General features: G+C 32.9%; 1 long non-coding RNA gene across 3 annotated transcripts in view; it reads right to left on the reverse strand.

Annotated features, from left to right (window-relative positions):
* Positions 1 to 5761: 5761 nt before the first annotated feature.
* LOC147806781 (uncharacterized) overlaps positions 5762 to 23018 on the reverse strand; it is a 184173-nt gene continuing 166916 nt past the window's right edge. For all 3 annotated transcript variants that reach the window (XR_015435206.1, XR_015435205.1, XR_015435207.1), the window contains 3 exons: positions 22567 to 22708; positions 13327 to 13383; positions 5762 to 9651 (listed from right to left, as the gene is read on the reverse strand). This is a non-coding gene — a long non-coding RNA (uncharacterized LOC147806781). The remainder of the gene's footprint in view (positions 9652 to 13326; positions 13384 to 22566; positions 22709 to 23018) is intronic.

The following is a 23018-nucleotide window of genomic DNA, read 5'->3' on the forward strand; positions in this document are numbered from 1 at the left end:
ATAAACATGTTGAGAAATGCAATCTTCAACTGAAGTCATACTCTGGTACTATCACTATGGCCAACTCTGCTGTTACCTCAAGTGTGGTTGGGCGTGCAACTGTAACTCTTGACCTTCTAGATCACAAGTATGAACAGATTGAAGTACTGGTTATGAAGAATTTATGTGCTGACTTTCTGATTGGTCATGACATTCTTAAACTCCATTCCTCCTTAGTCATCAATTTTGACGGCAGCAAGTCGCCCCTCCAAATTTGCTCATTAGCTGTTGCTAAAATTCAACCTGTATCATTGTTTTCTAACCTGACGCCTGATTGCAAACCAGTGCAAACTAAGTCAAGACGTCTCCCTCTAGAAGATCAAGGGTTTATTACCTCAGAGATACAAAAACTCATTGAAGAAGAGGTCATCGAGCCCAGCAACTCTCCTTGGAGAGCACAAGCTTTTGTGGTGAAAGGTGAAAACAAAAAATCTAGGATGGTCATCGATTACTCTCAAACAATCAACAGATTTACAATGTTAGATGCTTATCCTCTACCTAAAATTGAGGAACTCATATCTAAGGTTGCTACCTACCAAGTGTTTAGTAAAATAGACTTAAGAAATGCATATCATCAGCTCCCGATTTTGGATTCTGAAAAACACATGACTGCTTTTGAGGCAGACGGAAAGCTTTTTCAGTTTAAACGTGTCCCTTTTGGAGTTACCAATGGTGTGGCATGCTTTCAAAGAACAATTGATAAAATTGTACAAGAAGAAGGTCTTACAGATACCTACCCTTACTTAGATGATGTGACTGTTTGTGGTACAAACCAACAGGAACATGATGAAAATCTTGCAAGGTTCAAATCTGCTGCAATCAAGTTTAATCTTACACTAAATGAAGAAAAATGTAACTACTCTTCTCAATCTATATCCCTACTTGGTTACATAATTGAGAATAAAAATATTAAACCTGATCCAGAACGTCTGAAGCCACTCTTAAGTCTACCTGTCCCTAAAGATACTGCTTCATTGCAACGTGCTCTGGGAATGTTCGCCCATCATGGAAGGTGGATCCCTACTTTCTCAAAAAAAAATTCGTCCCCTCTTGGCTTGCAACTCTTTCCCTTTATCTCAGGAAGCTACCACAGCCTTCCAGTCAGTAAAAGATGATGTAGCCAATGCATCTCTTGCTGCAATAGAAAATGACATTCCATTTCGTGTAGAAACTGATGCTTCTGACTTTGCCATTGGGGCAACATTGAGCCAAGCTGGTCGCCCTATAGCCTTTTTTTCACGTACCCTAAATCAATCAGAGCAAAGACATTCATCTATTGAAAAAGAAGCATATGCCATAGTGGAATCTCTGAAGTATTGGCGGCATTACCTTATAGGGAGACACTTTGAGGTGTTTACCGACCAACGCTCAGTCTCTTTTATGTTTAATCAACAACACAATAGCAAAATAAAAAATGAGAAGATACTGCGATGGCGTCTTGAGCTTGCCTGCTTCAAATTTGATATTGTCTACCGCCCAGGAAGCAAGAATTCGACTGCTGATGCTTTGTCCAGAGTGTCCGCATCTATTGTCCCTCAGGTTTCTGACCTTAAAGACCTCCACTTTTCTCTTTGTCACCCAGGTGTTACCAGAATGTTCCACTGGATCCGTTCTAAAAATTTACCTTACTCAATCACTGATGTGAGAGCTACTGTCAACAATTGTCACATCTGCAGAGAACTGAAACCAAAATTTATCAAAAACTCTGGAGTCCTCATCAAAGCAACCTCAGCGTTTGAAAGACTCAACTTAGATTTTAAAGGCCCCTTACCATCCTCTTCTAAACATCGATTTCTTTTGACAATTGTTGATGAATACTCCAGATTCCCATTTGCTTTTCCGTGCTCCGATATCTCAACTTCAACTGTCATCTCCTGTTTGCAGACTCTCTTCTATCTTTTTGGAATGCCTGCATATATCCACTCAGACAGGGGCACTTCTTTCATGTCTCACGAACTAAAATCATACCTGACAGCTCAAGGAATTGCTACCAGCCGAACAACAGCCTATAATCCAGCGGGTAATGGCCAGGTCGAGAGATACAATGGCATAATTTGGAAAACTATTGAGCTGGCTCTTAAATCTGAAGGGCTTCCAACAAATCAATGGCAAGCCATGCTACAACCTGCTCTCCACTCGATTAGATCATTACTATGTACTGCCACTAATGAGACCCCTCATGAAAGAATGTTTGCACATCCGAGACGCTCCCACACTGGCTGCTCTCTACCTACATGGCTCACCATTCCTGGCCCAATTCTAATGAAAAACCACAATCGTAGTAATAAGTATCAGCCCATGGTTCAAGAAGTGGAGCTGTTGGAGGCTAATCCGGGATATGCTCATGTCAGGTTACCTGACGGCAGGGAAACTACTGTTAATGTCCGTCACCTGGCTCCTAGAGGGTTACTTCCTGAAAAGGCCCTTGATGCAGATATGTTAGCAACCCCTCTACTAAAAACCCCACTTGCTGACAGCTCCCACGAGGCTACTGATGATCAACTTTTGGAATCCTCACTTGATGAGACCTGTTCTTCGGAAAACACTGACTCATTTTTGAGACCAAAACAGGAAGAGACTTTGCCTCCTACTACATCCAGAATACGAAGACCACCTGCTTATCTTTCAGACTTTGTTACTGACTGATTCAAGTCACTCCCTGAATTCTTAAAATAGCTCGGGGTGAATGTGGTGATATTTATTAACATCTTGTTTTAACTGTAACTGTGCTTGATTTTCAATTGTTTTACTATTTATGTTTATAAGTATGTAGTCCTCAGCGGCTAGCCTAATTTTGCTAATTAAAGCTTTATTAAGTTATTATGTCTGCCTAAATTGATTATCACAACACTTAGCGACTTGATTTAGATAATTTATCAGAAATTTTAAACATTCTTTAATTAGTTAAATGCTGTCTCACACCCCCCCCCCCAGCGATTTCATCCAGTCGGCAAATTCAAGTTGAGTCGACATTTTATTCTTATTTATTAATTTTTTTAGTATTTGTTGTTCAAGACGAACAAATGACGATTGTTATACTATTACGTTTTGAGAAGGAGATAAAAACAGCTTAAGGTGTATTTATATATTCGTAGGTCCAATCATAGTCTGAAACCTAAATTATCGACTGAACCCAGAGTCCGGAACTTATTGAATAAATTTAATTAGCAATTGTGAGCTTATTAACGAACAGAAGATTATTAATTATTTGGATAATATGTAACAAACCTAATTTCATTAATTATTTTGTGAATATAGCGAAAAATGAAATTTCTTCATTATATAGTTTTATCAATGTTAGTCAGAGCCTTTCTTATGGGTGGGCCCAAACCCAGGGTCCCCGGAAAATCAAGTCTCAATAACATTTTCTTATCCTAACTAATTTGTTTTAAAAAAAAGAAGGGTTAGCAAGTGAGAGAGATGATATATTGAAAGAAAAAATTAGTTCAGCTCTCACCGACCATAATATATCGCGAAAGATACATTCTTGTAGAACAGAAAAGGTGATAAAAACAGAAAGAACTGATTGTGCTATACAGTTTAGGGAGTTATGCCAGTCAACAACAATGGAGCAATGTTTCTTCCTATTTTATGCTGCTTAATTCGTGTGAGAATAAAAACGTATCACCTCTATCAGTTTTATTTCAATTTCACGTAATAAGTTATTGTGAGTAAAAATTTATTTCGCATGTTTTTTGATTATTGTTGAACTGACGAACTCAAATGGCATAAATACGATAGACTGATTTAAAAGTTCAACTACTACAATACGTTTTCCTTTCGAGAGTAATAATTTTAATTAGATGGCTTCACCTCTCAAAACGCGTAAAAAGTATGGCTACCTTAAACTTCTTATGCAAATAATGCATTAAAACTTGTAGTGGCACACGTTCATTCTCCAGAATAAAATTATCCCACAGTGGACTGATCGTTAAGACACGGTTCCCAGCAGATCACCGAAGTCAAGCATCACTGGCTACGGTCAGTGTACGGGTGAGTCTACACTTGGATCAGCCTGCGTAAGGACCGAGGGTGTGCGGTATTGGTCTTCGTTAAACTGTGCAATCGTAAAGTGCTCGACTTCGCGCGCAGGTCGTCAGGCTACCGAAGCGGGGGTGCCATCCTCTCCGCAGAGGATCAAAATTGTGATGGCATGTCTTCGGATCATCCTCAGTGATGTTTCCCAGACCGTCGTCAATAGCCCATTGTGCAGCTCTAGTGCGACGTAAATGAACTACAACAACCAGAATAAAATTAATGAAAAGCGAAATGGTATGACTTAAAAAAGTATGAGTCATTTTGTCAATCACGAGCATTGAATCTTGCAGGAAATTGATTTTAATAATGTGATAGAAGACTTCGAGTCTCAAAAAGCGTATATGCCTTGAGCTGTCTGTGTAAATAGTCAGGGTCCCCGGAATGGGAAGTCTCTACGACCTCCCAGATTCTTACTATTATTCAAATATTGTCTGACTATTCGGAAGATTTCATATTCTTTCTTTTATTTTTTTCAAGACACATAAATGAAATTATAACACGTGACTTTTTTTAAAGAAAATAGCTTTGGGAAAAAAAAGTAGGCTTAAGTACATTTTAAGATAGCTATTTCAGGATTTTGTCTTTGTCAATCACTCGTTGTGGCGGTCTTATTTCAGAATGTAAGCAAGCCAGTTTCATCCGAAATAGAGAGATACAAATTAGCGTACAGTAATAGTTTTTTGTATCATCCATAAAGTAAATTTGCAAGCACAGTATATTTCAAACTATGAACACACTATAGTTGAAACAGCTGTTGGTTTAATTCGTTCCGAGAGAAAAGTTCCAAAACAGAAAATATTCAGTACCTAAAATGAACTATTACACAATCTCTCTTTATTCTAATACAAGCGCGGCCCTTGCGATTTCCTGAATTAATGTTGTGGTCCTCGGATTGCAAAAGATATTTCGATTAATTTATTTATTTGTAGATTTTATACTACTTTACTCATACTTAATTTCGTAACTCTTATCATAATTTCTTTAGCACGATATTGATTGTCAGATAGTTTATACAGATGGTTAAATTGATAAGGTATATGGGCGAGCAAAACATTTTAAATCAAATATATTAAACACTGAATAAAATATCAAAGTATAAATGTTGCTAACACTCAAGATAAATCCAGGGGAAGAGAAGTTGACAACTATGTTATTTATAGCTTCATCACCAATATTTATAGCTTCATCACCAATTTGATGTCCCCCTATGGATGGGTGATCGTGTAAAGCTAAGGGTGGCGGCGCTAGTGGTAAAATTGTTCTTTCTAGACTTCCGGGTTACTGCTTCCGATATATTTTTACGCCGCAGATTGAAAAAACGCGCCATCATATTATTGCATCATATCTTTTGCAGTATTTCACATGTACCGAGTTCTTTCTTTCAGGCTTTAAACTTCAGCATTATCATATTAATATTATAATCATTAGAATATTTTCTAATTAGGCTATCTTAAAAAGATATTTTTGGTAACATTTTATTCAAATGTAGCCAAATAAGGGATAAAATACAAAACATGGCAAACCTTAAGAATTATTCACAATGAGATATTAACTTTCCAAAATTTTTTTTGGCCTTACGACCTCTGAAAATCAATACATTTCTGAAAGCTCTTATGAATGGTACAATTAAGTTTAGATTTGAACCCAAATTACAATAAAAAAAACTGCATAGCATATTTGGCTTGTTCACACATCGCCTCGTAGTCATAACATAAGCGGAGGGATACACCGGAAATTTTCTAAATTTCTTCCGGTTTAAGGACGCTTGTTATTGTTTACATTAGACCACCCATCCATTATAAATATGTAAGAATAATTGCTGTCGCTAATTTATGATTCGGTCAAAATAGTAAATTTATTCGGCAAAATGGAAATTTTTTCCCCTGCAATGAATGTATTATTTATAGAAATGTATCATTGTTTTACATTCTTAAAATAAAAACATTATTCAAAAGTAAAATTTTTTTCTTAGAAGTCAGTAAAATGTTATTTGGTGTAGGTGTCAACTTTCAAAACCATAAAATACATTTTTAACTTGGAAGGGAAATAATTGGTAAAGTTAGACACATCCTATAGCGTAGAAAAATGTTAATTTTGAGGAACCTAGGTCAAGTTGAAACCCTTGGTAAAAACTGCTAAACAGAAGTGTCCGCTGGGAGTAAATCACGCAGAATCTGGAATTTGTTGCTGTAACCAAATTGGTACGTTTATTAGTGTAATAAATGGAAAAATAGAAGTAATAATTGATAGTAGGATCGAGTCAAATTCAAATGATAGTAAAAACAATTGCCGATGGATATATTGGTTCCGAGTACTGATGGAGAGTAGAAGGATCGATTATTGATTAAATGATAGCGAGCTCAAGTACGGAATGAGAGGATAGTGATATGGAGTTTAACTAAGTTGGAAAAAGGAATCAGAAATAGGTTCAAAAGATAGTAGGCATGGATGCTGATCAAATGATTGTTGGTGGGTTCGAGAACTAAAACGTGTTAAAATGATAGAGATCAAATGATAGTAAACTTAAATGTTGATCAAATGATACTAGCGAGAACTATTGGAAAAATAAGGTTATCGCGATAGTGGGATTTATTTAGTGCGAGAAAAATTTAGTGTGTTCACTCCATGACTAATCAACGATTGCAAGTTCGATCACCAATAGAAAAAGGGAGTATTTAAGAACTGACATAGAAATAGTAGATTCAATTTTAGTTCAAGTGATAATAGGTTCAAGCACCAAACAACTGAGAGTCAGATCGAGCATCTGTGATAATATGGCGAGTTTTAGTACTAATAATAGAGGGTTTGGAAACCAATATTAAAATAATGTAGGTTCGAGTCAGGGTTAAAGAAAGTATAGAAAGATAAGTTCACTCTTTGGAAGAAACTCTCGCTGCTCCAATTATCTCTTGTGACGGCACGGCGGTGCATTGATTGTACTTTTACTTCAAGAGCTGAGCTTTCGGACTAACTAATATTGGAGCATTCCTTTTTGTGACGCAATTTAAGACCTTCTCTGTTTTCTATAGTGATTTTCACCAGTTTTTATGAAGTGAATTACTAAAAATGTGAAATTATTAACGAAATGCTAGTTTGCGGGATTGCAACTTGCAAAAATTCTAATAGAATCAAAAAAAAGAAAATATATAATTTTCCCCGTATTCCCCCCTAAAGTAAATGAACAACTATGTAAAGAACGAATTCAACGTAGCAAACGGAATGACCTAGTTAATATAAATCTGCAATACGTTTAAGAATTTTTTTAAGAATTTGCTATCTAAATAGAAACCGACTCGTTACTTCAAAAAGAATGGCAGGCAAAAAAAAAAAAAAAAAAAAAAAATGGATTTATGTCCAAGAAAATTAAAGGAATAGTATAAATAATTAATAAATGAAGTTCTCCTAATTTCGTAACAAATTTTTTAATGTTCTTATTTAAGATTCCTTTTAATAAAATTCTCTAAAATTTAAATATTTATAAACAATTGTAAAATTTCTGATACTATTATGAACCTAAATTATTATTTTGTTTCAGTAATTAGCGCTTAAAGGCTGATGTTTCCTAATGATTAAGTATGAACAAATTGCCTTTATCAGCATATTTTAAAATCAGGATTCCCAACTTATTGTTATCAAACAATATGTAGCTCAAAAAGTGTCGACATTTGCTTCACTATTTTTTAATAATGAAAGTTATAACTGAACTGCTTCAAATATTTATAAGGCCCTTTATGACAACTAGTAATATCTTTTTATTAGTCTAAAATGGTATTTTTTTTTAATATTATGGACAAGAAACAATTTTTGAACGAAAATAATGCGTTAATTGCGTAGTTTGTAAGCTAATATCAAGGGAAAGTCGAACTTATTTTTACAGAGAAAATGATGCGATGTTTTCATAATATCTTTGCTTGCAATCTCCGAGATTTATGTACGGCATGACGTCACGAGGCCGCTTCTGCTCTCAGAGAGGAATGAAACCAGCCCTATGTACGAGTACCGATTAAATGGTAGCGAATTCGATTCCCAATGAAAAGATAGTGAGTTCAAGTACTGTACGTAAGATTATACGTTAGAAAAGTATTTAAAATATAGGCTACAAATTTGATTAAATCATAGCGGATTTGCGATCAAATAGGTTCGGGTACTGTTAATAATAAAGTATGTTCGAGCATCTAACAAAGAGTTGTCTAAAAAAGTGTAATGGATGAAAGTGTGATCGATAAATTATTAAATGATGATAATGTTAATCAAATGATGGCGAGTTCGCATACCGATGATATGAGAGTTCAAGTTTTGATCATTTGTGGTTTTGACAACCAATGAAAATTAGCTTAGAGGGAAAAACTACTCCGGTCTCAATAAGGGAATGTTTCAAAAAGTGGCTTAGGTTATTGAACAAAATATACGTTTCGAGTACTGATTAAAAGAGAGTAGATTCCAGCAATGATCAAAATATATAAGATCAGCCGATAATAATAGAATCACTCGATATAATCTATACGTTTACTGATTAAAATTCATTTGCCTAGAGAATTGATCATATGATAAGGAGTTGACTTAGTAATAAAATGAAGTATTCATGCATTAAGAATTTTTGTTTGTCGCTTTTTCCGCGCATATATATTTACGCGGTGCATTTGTTTAATTATTGCTTATAATAGTTTACTTAATGTTTTTACACATATCTTTATAGTTTGTACTTTAACAGTCAGTTTACTTTTACTAGTGAAACTAGAATTTTATATTAGTTTTTACGAACATTTACTATTATTTCTACGTAGCTTTTAAGCATTAGTAATTTACGATTAACTTATATGTTTGTTATATTTTTATGTGTTACTTATACTATTCATATGTTATTTTTACGCGTTTATTTTTCATATGCATATGTTAGCATTAATGCGTTGCTAATACCTATTTATAGTAATTTTTCGTTTGATTTACCATTACTTTTTGAACTTTTGACTTTCTTATGTGTTTACTTTACACGTTTATTTTACATATGCATTACCTTTACGAGTTTTTTAATTAATAGTGACTTTATAATTGAGGCTGAAATTTTAAGTCAAAAATTTGTGTCGGCGTTTTAAACTAAGCTTTTAAATCTTCTCATAAAAACTATAAGTTAAAAAAGGAGTTATTTTGTTACTAATAACCAATTCAAAATATAAATTTTAGTTTCAAGATTAAAATATTTGAGGTCATATGCTTTAACACCATAAATTATGTGTTAGGGTTAAAGGAAAAAACACACACACAATGCATTTTAATTACATTCGCGAGGATAACCTGTAAAATAATAACTTTTTGTTAAAGAAAGATAACATTTGTCAGCCATTACAGTTTTGTAGTTAATGTACATGGAAGATGATCTTGCTTATTTCATCAGTCACTCAGTCCTTACTCAGATCACGTGGGTGACATGACTCTTTCAGTTACTTGAATTTCATCATGTTGATCTAACATATACAGGAACAACGCAGACGGAACTATTATGACGAGGATGGTAACAGTAAAATGCCTAACAAACAGTTTTGCGACTTGTTGGTAACGAGCATTTGTCTTTAGATCCTGCAATAAAAAGTGCACTGTTATTTCTACCTCGTCATAACATATTCTCACAACTCTAAGTGAAACCCTCACAAGAACGCCATAGTGTGTAGTCAAGGGCCATCGTCTAATTTTTTCCCTCTATCATAATTGAAAAAGATCTGAACTTTATTAACGAGTGTGTCAGAAAAATTTATATGAACTTTACGAAAAATAAAAGATAACACAAAAAAAATAATAAACAAGGAATAAATTTTTGGAAGATCATACGTATACGAGACTAGATTAAAAAAGGGCAAACTTTAAATTTTATCACAAAATAATAATAAAATACACAATTTTTAATTTATACAACTTTTAATTGTAAACTCTTTCTTTACCTTATGCTTTTCTTTTTATTTAAGCATTATTTTTATGTATCACATTTCTTTGTTTTTTTCTCATACTTCACTTTTTAATACGTTTTACACGTTAAATTTACTCTACGGGTTAACTTTTATGCATGACTTTTGCGCTTTACTTTTTTATGCCTTAATATTTTACTTATTATTCTTTATTTTTATTTATCTATGCTAAGTATTCTTATATGTGTAGTTATAACTTTTACGCGTTTACTTTTCCTAAATATTATTTTTCATTTTTTGTATTACCTTTCTTTCTGCCTTATTTTCATATATTTTACTGTTTAATATTATTTTACTTTCCTATTACGAGTTTTTTTTAATGCGTCGCCTTTTTATGTGTAACTTTTACGAGTATTTTTTTTTTTATGTAGTGTTTTTACCTTTCTTTTTATGCGTTACATTCACAATGCCTACGAGCTCATTTTAAGCTTTATTGTAAATTACGTGTTACTTTTTCGTTTACTTTTCTTATCAGTTTATTTTACGCGTTTACTTCTACTATGTGGTCATTTATTTTTAATGTGTGTTCATTTTTCGTTTGTTACTGTTTCACATTATTATAAATTATTCGTTTCTTTTCTTAATGCTTTACTTTTCTCATTCGATACTTCAACGCGTTCATTTTTCTAATGCGTAAATTTATGCATTTATTTTTTTATTGCTTTTCGATCCTTTAATTTACTAATCCCATTTATTTCCTTTTTTGTATTGCATTTACATGATTTATTTCGTTGTTATATTTCACGCTTTTACTCTTTCAATCACTTACTTTTTCTTTCCTTAATCGCTACCTACAAGTTTTAAAGATTGTAAACTTGAGAACCTTGGCTAAGGGAAGATAGTCTTGGCATAGGCTTGTTGAGAAGGCCAAGGCCCATCTTGTGCTGTCGTGCCAATAAGGAGAAGAAGAAAGCGATACTTTTACACTTTATGCGTCCCATTTACGCGTTATAGACTTAATTTGCACACATTTGCATGTTTGACGAATTACTATTTTTCAAACGTTTCTTCAAAGGGCTTTTACTTAAGCATCAATTTTACACGATTACTATTAATTCTTGTGTTTGCTATTAATTTAACGAATTACTTTATGATTTAATTTTCGTTAATCTTACGTGTAATTAATTATATTACAAGCTTTTTTTTCTCCCTTTCTACGTAAATTTGCTTTTACTTTACGCACTACTAATCTCTATGCTTTAATTTAAATACTTTAACAGGTTACACACTATTTTTAAGCATTCTTTACGTGAGGCTCTTCCTTAAGCGTTTTTCTCTATTCCTTTGCATTACATTAATTTTCCTTATGAGTTTTACTTCACTTATGTATTACTTTTACTCATTAATTTTCGAACATGTCAATCTTACGTGTTACATGCGTTACTTTTCTTTTCTACGTAAATTTGCAAATTTAATTTCGTATACGTTGCATTTATGTTACGAGTTGTTATTATTATTATTATTATTATTATTATATATATATATATATATATATATATATATATATATATATATATATATATATATATATATATATTGGAATTTTCTTAAAACGCATTTTGCTACACTTTTTATACTTTCATTTCACGCTTTACTGTAACTTTACACATTACTTTATATTTTACTGTCAACACTTTTATATTTTACTCTTTGTATTTTACCCTTTACTTAACATTTTCCGCTTTATTTTAATTTTATACTTATCGCTTTACATTATTGTCTTTCGTTTCACATTTTATCTGACGCTGCAATTTATATTTCATGTTTTACTTTAACTACTACTTACTTTTTGCTTTATTTTCCTTTACTTTAATTCTTTACTTGACAATTTATATTTTACTTATTTTTTTAAGCTTAGTTTATGAATTTACTTCACATTCAAATTTGTTCTTTAATATGTTTCTCTTAATACTTTCAACTTTGTAAGCATATTACTTTATTTTATATTTTTCGCCTTTTTTACGCTTTTACTTTATATTTTACCATGCTCTTTAGTTTACATTTTTTACGCTGCGTTTTATTTTATGCGCTTTTTCCGCACTTTACTCTTTAGTTTATACTTTATATTCTACTGACAAACATTTTTTTAGACTTAGTTTTCTTGACGATTTCACTTTAGTTTACTGATATATTTAGATATCTTCTTTACTATACACTTTTCTATTTACTACATTTTACATTTGATTGTACTTTCTGCTATATTTTCGACTTTCCGCTTTACCTATTTCTTTTATTTATATTTTGGCATTTTACCACATTTTTACTTTATGCTTCACTTCGTATTTTATGCTTTACTTTTCTTTTTTACTTCGCTAATTTCTTATTTTACGTTTTACTTGATATGTTACGCTTTAAATTATTCTATAAAATACTTTGCTTTTTATTTCATATTTTGCTTTTTACTTTATATATTAATCTTTACTTTATACTTAACAATAAATTTGGTGATATACTGCGTAATTTATATTTTACTTCATATTTCACTTTATACTTCACGTTTCACTTTACCTTATACAATAATTAACGTTTTAGTTCACACAATATTTTTTCTTTAAACTTGTCTTCTTATCAAACGCTTTTCTTTCCGTTATAATATATTTTTTATTTTAATGATAATTTTCAGCTATATTTAGATTAATTGTTTTTTTTTCCTTTCACTTTTGTCTTTACACACAATTTTACTTTGTGTTTCACGCTTTGATGCTATAGTTTACTTTACTTCATTTTTAAATTGACTTAATATCTTACTCTTTACGTAACACTTTATATTTATGCTTATATTACTTTACGCTTTTACTTTAACTGATACTTAAGTTTGAGCAACTCTTATTCTCTAATATAATTTCTACTTTTTATCTTACGTTTTTTATTTAGCTTACAAACTTCCTACTTTACTAAATATTTAACTTTTTACTTTATATATTTTACGCTTTACACTACATAATTTTTTTAAGTTTTCGCTTTGCTTAGCATTATATTTACTGCATTACTAAATAAAATTTTAATTTTAGCTTTATTTTATGCTTAACTCCGAAATAAAAATCTTTCAAAAAAGAACCTTTGACCGAAATAAAAACCTTTCAAAAAAGAGGTTTTAATGCAATTAGAAGGTGTCTAACCGTTCTGAACGAAAACGAGTGCTTTATTGTTTGAGTTTGTGACAAATATAATGTTTAGGCTAATTTCTGAATGCATTTTGATTTAAGTATAGTAAGTGATTAATATTAATTAGTTACTATTAATATAGTGAACACGAAGATTATTAAATCCTTTGAGTGTTTATATGACTTACCTTTAAAAAACTATGATGTCACTTGGTTAGACTTATGTTTCCTAAAGATTTCGAAAGCTGAAAAAAAAATACCACATATTGATTAAAATTACATAAATATCTTTGCAACAAGATAAAAGGGTGCATCCAAACATTACTTAAGGACATGTGAGCAAAGGAGTTGTTATATTCCATGCCAACTGTCATCTATGAAAAGGTACCCCGACATAGCGTCGAGTTAACATGTCATATATACTAGTGAATTATAGTTGTAATTTTGTAGTGGTAGATACGCTACAGTACTCCCCCACCAGAATTATAGCTATGATAGAATTCGATAACACTAGTTGCTGTATTTGTGACAGACCGGGAGTACTGCATTAAAGTCACCGGGTTTTGAACATTAGTCATGAGAGCTGTATTAAGATCATGGTCGTAGTCGCTCCTGTGCTGCTTTTAGCAGTCGGGTGATTGCAGGTTGACGTTGCGTGTGATCGAGACGAAACTCAGTAGCAACAGTACGAAGAGGTGGATAATGTTGCAGTCACAAGTAGCAAGTCAACTGTTCAATGTGGACCATCAATCGAAGTGGGCGTTACTGTCAAGATAGGCCTGTTCATATCGAAGTGGGCGTTGCTGCTCAGGTAGGTGCGTTCTCATCACGTCCGGGTCACCAATGTGGGGAAAGAAGCTGTTATCGTCCATGTCAACTTTCATCTATGAAAAGGTACCCCGACATAGAGCAACACCTCCTAAATAAGAGCAGGCCTCAGCACGGGTTTCCATAAATATCCTTTAGTAGTCCAAACGTAATGACATATTTCGTATTTTCAACCACTGCGCAGCTTAGTACCCTTAACGAAATGACATCTTTCTTATTTTTCATCTACTGCGCAGTTAACTGCGTTAGATCGGACTACTAAATTGATCCGTGCTGAGGCCTTCCTTCTTCTAGGAGGTGATGCATAAAGACGAGTTAACATGTCTTATATATGTACTAGTGAATTGTAGTTGTAATTTTGTAGTGGTAGATACGGTACAGACATAAAGGGGATGTTTTTTTTTTAATTTGCTTATATTTATTGACCAGGGCTAGGCAGAATGCGAGCAATGTTTACGTATGTCATTTAAATCACATAATAATTGCAAGTTGATTTTTTTTAAAGAAAATATTATAATTTGAAAGAATTACACTTGAAACAATTTCAAACTTTAAATAAAATTTTGGAGAGCGAAACAATTTGGACAAAAATTGTTTTTATGTGTTTCAGAGTTCAAGAGTTTTAGGCATTTCAGAAAAATTGCAAAGATTTCTTAATAATATTCTTCTCAAAATTTCATAAAATGAATATCTATTGTACTATTCTTTTGAAGAGTTACATAAAATGAAATTCTAAAATTAGATTACTTCAGGAAAAGTGAAAATTAGAGCTTCTTCGATAACTTCTTTGCATCATTTTTAAGCATTATTTTTTTTTAAGCTTCAGTATACCCACATATTACTTTATACCCTACTTTTCTTTGTGAGTTACTTTTGCATCAATTTTACGCGTTAATTTTCGCACGCGTTACACTCACTCGTTGTTATATTTCTGGCGTAACTTTCCTTTTTTAATTTTTGCATAAATTTGCTAGTTTTATTTCTTATATTTATGTATTTACTTTGTTATACATAACGTTTCTTTTATTCTTTTTTATGTGCTACGTTTTAATTAATATTTTATATGATATTTTGGCACGTTTACTTCTATAATTCTTTTTCTTTTTTCTGCTTTAATTTGGACACACATATTATTTGATATTTTATTCTCTACTTTTCTTTATATGTTACTTTAGCTCACTCTTTTGCTATGTGTTTTATGAGTTACTCTGTTTTAAGCGTTACTATCTTTACACGCTACTTTTCGTATCATTTTATTTTTTTTATAACTTATTTTCACTTTTACACATTATATTTTATTTTGCGCGAATCTTTCTTATGCTTAAATTTTATTAGTGCGTTAGATCTATTTACGAGTTAGTATTCCCTTCTTATTCTTTACAATTTACACGATCACTTTATTTTGACTTAGTTTTACTTTACTTGTGCTGTAGTTTTCATTCTTTCCGGCAAACGTCCTTTAGAAAAAACGCGGGTACTTTTCTAATGCGCTACTTTTATTTGTCACTTTTCATATGTTTTACTTTAACGCGTTATTATATTTTACTCCTTACTTTTCTTACTAAGTTACCTTTGAGAATTTGCTATTCTACAGTGTTAATGCAGTTTTTTCGATTATTTTCGCCAAAACTTCCTTTAATTTTTTACCTTATGCATTATTTTTCTGAGCATATATTTTTACAAGTTACTTTTACACAATTTTCGCATCATTTTTACTCTTTACTTCTCTTTATACTCAATTCACCTATATTTTACTTTCCTTTAAGTGCTAATTTTTGTTCTTATGCATTACATTGTGTTTCCTTATGCGTTACTTTACTTATGTATTAATTTCATGATAAAATTTTTGCACTTGTTACTCTTACGCGTAGTTATATTTCATGCGTTACTTTTCTTATGCGTTTTATTTGCGTGCCACACGAGTTCCTCTTATACGTTTTTGTAAATTATGAGTTACTTTCCATTATGCGTTGCTCTTTCGCGTTTACCTTTCCTACATTTAAATTTATTAAGCAGTAATTTTACGCGTTTATTTTCCTTTCGTGTTACTTTTTCTTATACTTGTTTCTTTCATGCATTAGTTCTATTTATGTGTTACATTTTAGCGTTTTTATTATCTCTTGAATTTTTTAATGCGTTACTTTAACGCATTATTTTTTTTGCGATTTAAATTGCAGTTTTTACTTTATATTTCACACTTTAACTTTTATGATTTCCTTTTGTTTTGGATTTTTTTCTTATGTATTACTTTTTCACGCTTTGCTTCACCAAGCCTTTCTTTCGTTTCTTCTCCGTTAGTTTTACTTTCTCGATGCTTTATTTTAAATATTATCAACTATATGTTTCACGTCTGTTTCTTGTATGCGATACTTTTATCTGTTTATTTTTTATGCGTTATTTCTCATTTTACTTTTCGCAAACGTTATTTTAACTTTCAAACGTAAACAGGTCATACACTATTTTTAAGCGTTTTTGTATTTGATGGGTTTACTTTTACGCGCTATTATATTTTACGTTTTTACTTTATGCGTTACCTTAACTTTAAGCGCGTTATGTTTGCTTTTCCTTATGCTTACATTTAAGCATTTACTTTGCGTGTGTTACTTTTACTTTAAGATTTAAATTTTTTGCGTTATATTTCCTTATGTGGTATTAAACATATTTTTACTTTTCTTTTTGCAATACCTTTAAACATTTACTTTTATTACGAATTACTAATATTTTGGGATGTTGCTTTTCTTTATGCTTACACACATTTTACTTTAGATTCCATTTTTTCTTGATGTATTAGTTAAACGAGTTTATTTTTCTTGCGTATCACTTTTACTTTTTCGCATTGATACATATTTTACTCGATACAATCTTTTACGCTTTCATTTTCGTTCGCGCTTTACTTTCAAGCGTTTACTTTTTTATGGGTTTCATTCAATTTTACGCTTTTTCTTTTTGCTTAAAATACACACTACTATACTTTATATTAGACACTTTACTATTCTTATGCCTGATTTCTACGCGATCATTTTCACGCCATAACTTTTATTATGCAGTTACTTTACGCATCATTTACTTCGTTTATGCGTTATTTGTTGCTTTTGGGCATAATTTCTATTAATAAACCTTACTGTTTTCGTTATTATATATTACGAATTGCTTTTACGTGTTTCCACATATTACACTTTATTTTTCTTCATTCTCTACTTTTCTTATTCGTAACTTTAAAGTGTTCAGGATTTTCATGCCTTTCTTTTCCTCACGAATTTCGTTATTCGTTACTTTTACGCATTTACTTTTATTTTGCGGTTATTTTTATGATTAATTACTTCGTCTTTTTTCTGTTACTTTTACGCTTGTTGAGTTTTACGCGTCCGTTCTATTCCTGGGTTACCTCTACGCGTTAATATATGTATGCGTTATATTCCTTCATGATTAAATTTTCTTTTTCGTTATGCGTTACTTTATCTTTTACTTTTCTTATGAGTTTCAACTACTTTCACGCTTTATATCTTATGCGTTTATTTTATGCATACGCTAATTCTACTTTTACGAGTTGTTTTTAAATGTTTTTTTCCTGATGGTTTACGCTTATGCGCTTTTTTCTTAAATTATACATCTTATTCTTCTTGTGTTTTACTTTTTCTTTACGCCTGAATTTTAATTACGAGGTACTTTTGCGCTTTATACTAAACTCAGTGGCGCGACAGCCCATGGAGGGCCAAGGCCTACTATGTCTATCTCAGTTTTCTTGACCTTGGGCTTTTGCGCTTTATACTCGTAGCTTTTCGTTATATCTTACATTTACTTTTCGTTATATCTTATATTTACTTTGTCTTATTTTTACTATTGCTGTACACCTTTACTTTGGTCTTCGTATATTTTACGCGTTTTTTTTTCACATGTGTTACTTCTGCGTTTAAGCGTTATTTTTCTTTATGCTTTAAGTTTATTTTATATTTTACACATTTCTTCATATGTTTCTTTTACACGTTTAAATTTTTATGCGTTACTTTAACTTTAGTTTACACAATGTTTTTATTACATACTTTTTCGTGTTACTCTTGTTCTCCAAGTTGCTATCTTTTCCCCTTTCTTTTCTTATCACGTAGTTTTACTTTCCATATGCGCGAATATACCTTTTACGCTTTGTATTTTATTTCAAGCTTTATTCAAGTTGCTCAATATTTATGAATTACTAGTTCTTATGCGTTACATTCTTTTTACGTAACATTTACGAGTTTTTTCTATAATGGGTCATTTTACGTATTTATTTTTATCATGTTTTTTCTTTTCTCTTAATAATTTTACGCGTTAGTTCTATTTATGCATTATTATTTTCTATTCTTTACAATATCCGCAATAACCATTTATGCTTTATTTTGACGCGTTTCGCTTACTCGTACATTTTTTTATCTATTACTAATTTTAAACTCTACAATACTTTTTGCGTTACTTTTAAGTTTAAAATAAAATTTCGCATTTCGCTTGATATTTTTAATTTAATGCGCTATAAAGGTTTCTTCATACCGACTGCAACAACAACAAATCGCATGTTGCCGAGGTTTGACGCATGCGCACTTCTCCCTTTCTCCCGTTGTTGCAACAGCCAGCAATCGCCGTCGCACTGGTTTCAAGAATTGGATTGAGTTGAATTTTCGTCGCTGTTGCAGACCCGGGAGCCAATCAGATTTGTTTTAACTCGCTACCCACAATTCCCCTGTGAAGCGAAAATCTTGAATCCATCTTGATCGGATTGTTTACACTTTTGGTAGTTTTCGATAGTTTTGTCCAGGTCATTTAATCGCATTTCTTGGATTAAATTATTAAAATGTCCCTGCTCTTTTCTTTTAAGATTTAACTCTTTCACCCATGAGCGCTGATTTGTTTTCAATAATTGTAGCAACTGAATTCTACGACGCAATAGTAATTTTTTCATTTTTTTCTCATCCATTTTAAAATACACTAATATAAAATGAAAATAACAATTAATAAGTACGTAAAATTAAAATGAATCTTTAAATGAAATTTAGAAATTAAAATGAAAAACAATGTTAATTTTGGCAGATTAGAAGAGATCGTTCGAAGCATCAAAACTTGGAAAATACACGAGAAAAAAACAGGAAAACAAGATTCTGAAGAAGAAGAAGAAAAAAAAAAGAGCTCTCGCTGTTAAATGTCTGTTTTTGCGCATGCGCGAACATGGAAACGGGTTTGTTGTATCTTGCGGTGTGAAGGTACTTGAAATCAGGTGCAACAGATTCACTGCAACAGAGGAGAAAAATCGTGTTTCGCATCGTTGTTGCGTTCGGTGTGTAGGCGCCTTTATAGTTAACACGTTTTTTATAGTTAAGCAACTTTTTCTTCCACGCGATATTAAATTTTCACTTAACCCTCATTATTGCTTACATTTGCATTGCATACGCGCTAATTTTACCGGTTTTAGTAAATTACGAGTACAATTTCATTATGCGTTATATTTTCGCGTTTAGTTTTGTTATTTGTTACTTTTACGCTTTTTTCTTTGTTATGCAGTAATTTTAAGCATTTATTTATGTAATATTTATTTTACTATGTAATATTAATTATAAATATTATTTACTATGTAATAATTATTATTATGTAATATTTATTTATTAGATAGCAAATGACCCGGACTCACCGCCAACATTTAACTCGACAATTGGAAAAAGTTGGATCGACCTGACTCTGTATACCGGGAAACTGAATGTACAGAACTGGAGAGTCGAAGACAGAGAAACTCTGAGCGATCACAGGCTGCTGTTGATCATGGAAATAATGCACGGCGACACAAGGATCATCGGGATTGACAAAATAAATTATCAACACCTCAACTTATTCGACTTTCTGATTAAGGTCAACAGGTCGACACGAGATTGGGAGGACAGATTGGGAATGACAGATACAATCGACGGCCTTGACAAGGTGGTGGAAGATATGACAGCGGAAGTTATTCAGATTTGCAGGACCAGCAAAAAACAAAAAGGGAAGAAAAGTTCAAAATGGTGGACACTAGATTTAGCTGTATAACGCAAAAGATTGAGGGCGAAGCTCAAACGATTTCAAAAAGAGAGAGATACAACAATGAGGCAACACAGATTAATTGAATATAGGAGAGAAAAAGCCCTGTACAAGAAACAAATACTGCAACAAAAGAGAAACACACTAAGGGAATATTTGCAAAATATTACAACGCAGGAATGTTTTGGGAAACCTTATCAGTTTGCTAGGAATAAAGACCTCTACTCCGGCTGCATAGCACAGATAAAGAATGTAGATGGCACATTCACAGAAACTAAAATCAAAACAATAAAGGCTATAATCGAGTACCACTTTGACACAAGGAACCCCGAGTTATTGCCTGAAACTGAGAACTGCAACATGGACCAGCCATTCACGGCCACGGAACTCAGGCATGCCGTAATTAAACTTAAAGGTAATAAAGCACCAGGCTTGGACGGCTTGGCTCCTGAAGTAATAAAGGCTCTACATGAAGCTGCGCCAAACATCATGTTGAAACAGATGAATAAGTGCCTCGAATTGTCACACTTTCCGACTATCTGGAAAAGAGCGAGAATCATACTTATCCCGAAATCGGGGAAAGATCTATCTAAACCAGACGGATATAGGCCTATCTCCCTCCTCCCGGTGTGGGGGAAAGTGCTAGACAAGCTGCTGACTACCAGACTGGTGTACTTTCTAGAATCGAACAAGCTAGTTAACAATGCTCAACATGGATTTCGCAAAGGGATATCGACCACGACGTCCATGAAAAAGAGTCCTAGAGATTGTGAGCAATGCGAAAGCACATGGGGAATATACGTTAGGGGTCTCCTTGGATATCAAGGGGGCCTCTGACACCATATCATGGAAGAAAATCCTGGAGAGACTAATTAGTCTAAACTGTAATGGAAATCTGCATAATCTTATTGGAAGCTTCCTAAATGATAGGAAAGTCACATATGGAGACATCGAGCATGCAGTGACGTGCGGGGTACCGCAGGGCTCCAGCATGGGCCCGATATTATGGCTAACCGTGGCTGATCAAATTCTTTCTGAGGACAAAGAACAAAACAAACACGTGGTGGCATTTGCAGATGATTTTTTTGTTCTGACTGTGGTAAACAGACTTGGCCCAAGGGCCACGGTAATTTTGGGTAAATACCAGAGATGGGCAGATTTTAACCACCTGCAGTTCAGTACGGGGAAAACACAAGCCCTAGTATTCCCAAAGCAAAAGAAAATTAGTAGAAAGCCAACTGTTAAACTAAATAATCATAGTATCCCAATTAATGATACCATTACGTACCTTGGGTTTCGATTAAACTGTCAGCTCTTCTGGTTACCACATCTGGACTACTTATATGACAAGATTTCCCTATTTTATTCAAAACTTAAGAGATGCTCAGGGATCGACTGGGGGATTAGCCCGAAAATTCGAAAATATATTTATCTCAACAGTGTTTGCAAAATTGTCTCATACGGCTCGGAGATTTGGTATAACAAACAGGTAAGGGTTATAAATAGAATCAAAAAGATTGAGCGCATCCCGCTGCTAAATATTACTAGGGCCTACAGAACGACTTCATCCTCGGCGTTAGAGGTTTTAGCCGGAGTAATCCCGCTTGAGCTAACAATTGAAGCCGAATCAAAAATGTCGAATCTATTTTTGCATAATGACAACCCTATAGACAAAATTGAACTACCTCTAAAGCATCCAGCCGAATTAAAAGCAATAGACTTTAATTTCGAACTACCAACAGATAAAGGAATTGAAATATGCACAGACGGTTCTAAATTGATTTTTAACAATGAGCATAGAGTGGGATGCGTCTACACGGTCTATTTTTGGGGTTTTCCCATAGAGAGCAAAAAATTTAGACTTAGCAAATTCGCGACAGTATTTAAAGCAGAACTTTGGGCAATCCTTCAGACGATTCATTGGGTTAACGACAACAATACAACTAGTCCGGTTAAGATTTTTTCGGACTCCCTTTCCGGACTGCAGGCTCTCTGTTGTCCGGAGGAGAGGGAATTCTTGACTCATATGATTAAGGCCAACATCAACGATAATATTTCTTTATTTTGGATTAAGGCCCACGCGGGTTTTCGTGGTAACGAGGAGGCTGACAGCCTGGCCAAATCAACTTGCGAAAAACAACATATTGATTTAAGTGATATCAAACCTAAAAATACAATAAAAACAGAAATTTTCATACAAAACTTACAACTTTGGCAAAATCAATGGGATAACACTAATAATAAGGGACGACATACCCATGAATTCATTAAAAAAGTCAACCATAGGAAAATTTATCCAAATTTTTAATTGAACCAATGTCTTACAAACCACGGAACCCAGGGCACGTACCCATCACGATTTCACAACAAAACCGATCAATGCCAGAACTGCGGGTGCTTGGAGGACTTAGAGCACATACTATGCGTATGCCCAAATTTTCAAGATCTGCGATCTTTATACTTTCCATCTAATACGACTATAGAAACTATCAAAAATCTCTGGATGATCCCAAAAATCAGCATGGGAATCGAACTTATCATAAAGAGACATTTTGAAATAAATTTACCTGAATCCTTTGACTAGAGTGTATTTGATTTCTGGGATAGTGACACAGCTATAGCTTTCATGTGACAGGTACATCTGCATGGACTCTCATTGCTACTAATTGCATCCACTTCAAATGTCTTTGTGAATTGAGTTCTTTTCATCTGTAAATATTCATGATTCACTGTTAATTTAACATACGATTGTTTTTATAATTGAACTTTTTTTCATCCGTGACATTTCACCTGCTAATTACTATAAATTTATACCAATGATGTGACATGTTTATCTGTAGGTGTCATCACTGATATTAATTACATCCACCCCAAACATCTTTGTGGATTGAACTTCTATTCATTTGTAAATATTTACGACAAACTGAAACCTCTACCTATACGACTGTTAATATGATCCAACTTCTATTCATCTGTAAATTACTGTCTGTATATTGGAAATTGGTTGTTCATCCGTAAT

The sequence above is a fragment of the Parasteatoda tepidariorum genome, chromosome 7 (assembly GCF_982258835.1).
Source record: "Parasteatoda tepidariorum strain Cologne lab strain chromosome 7, Ptep-v5.0, whole genome shotgun sequence".
Classification (NCBI taxonomy): Eukaryota; Metazoa; Arthropoda; class Arachnida; order Araneae; family Theridiidae; genus Parasteatoda; species Parasteatoda tepidariorum.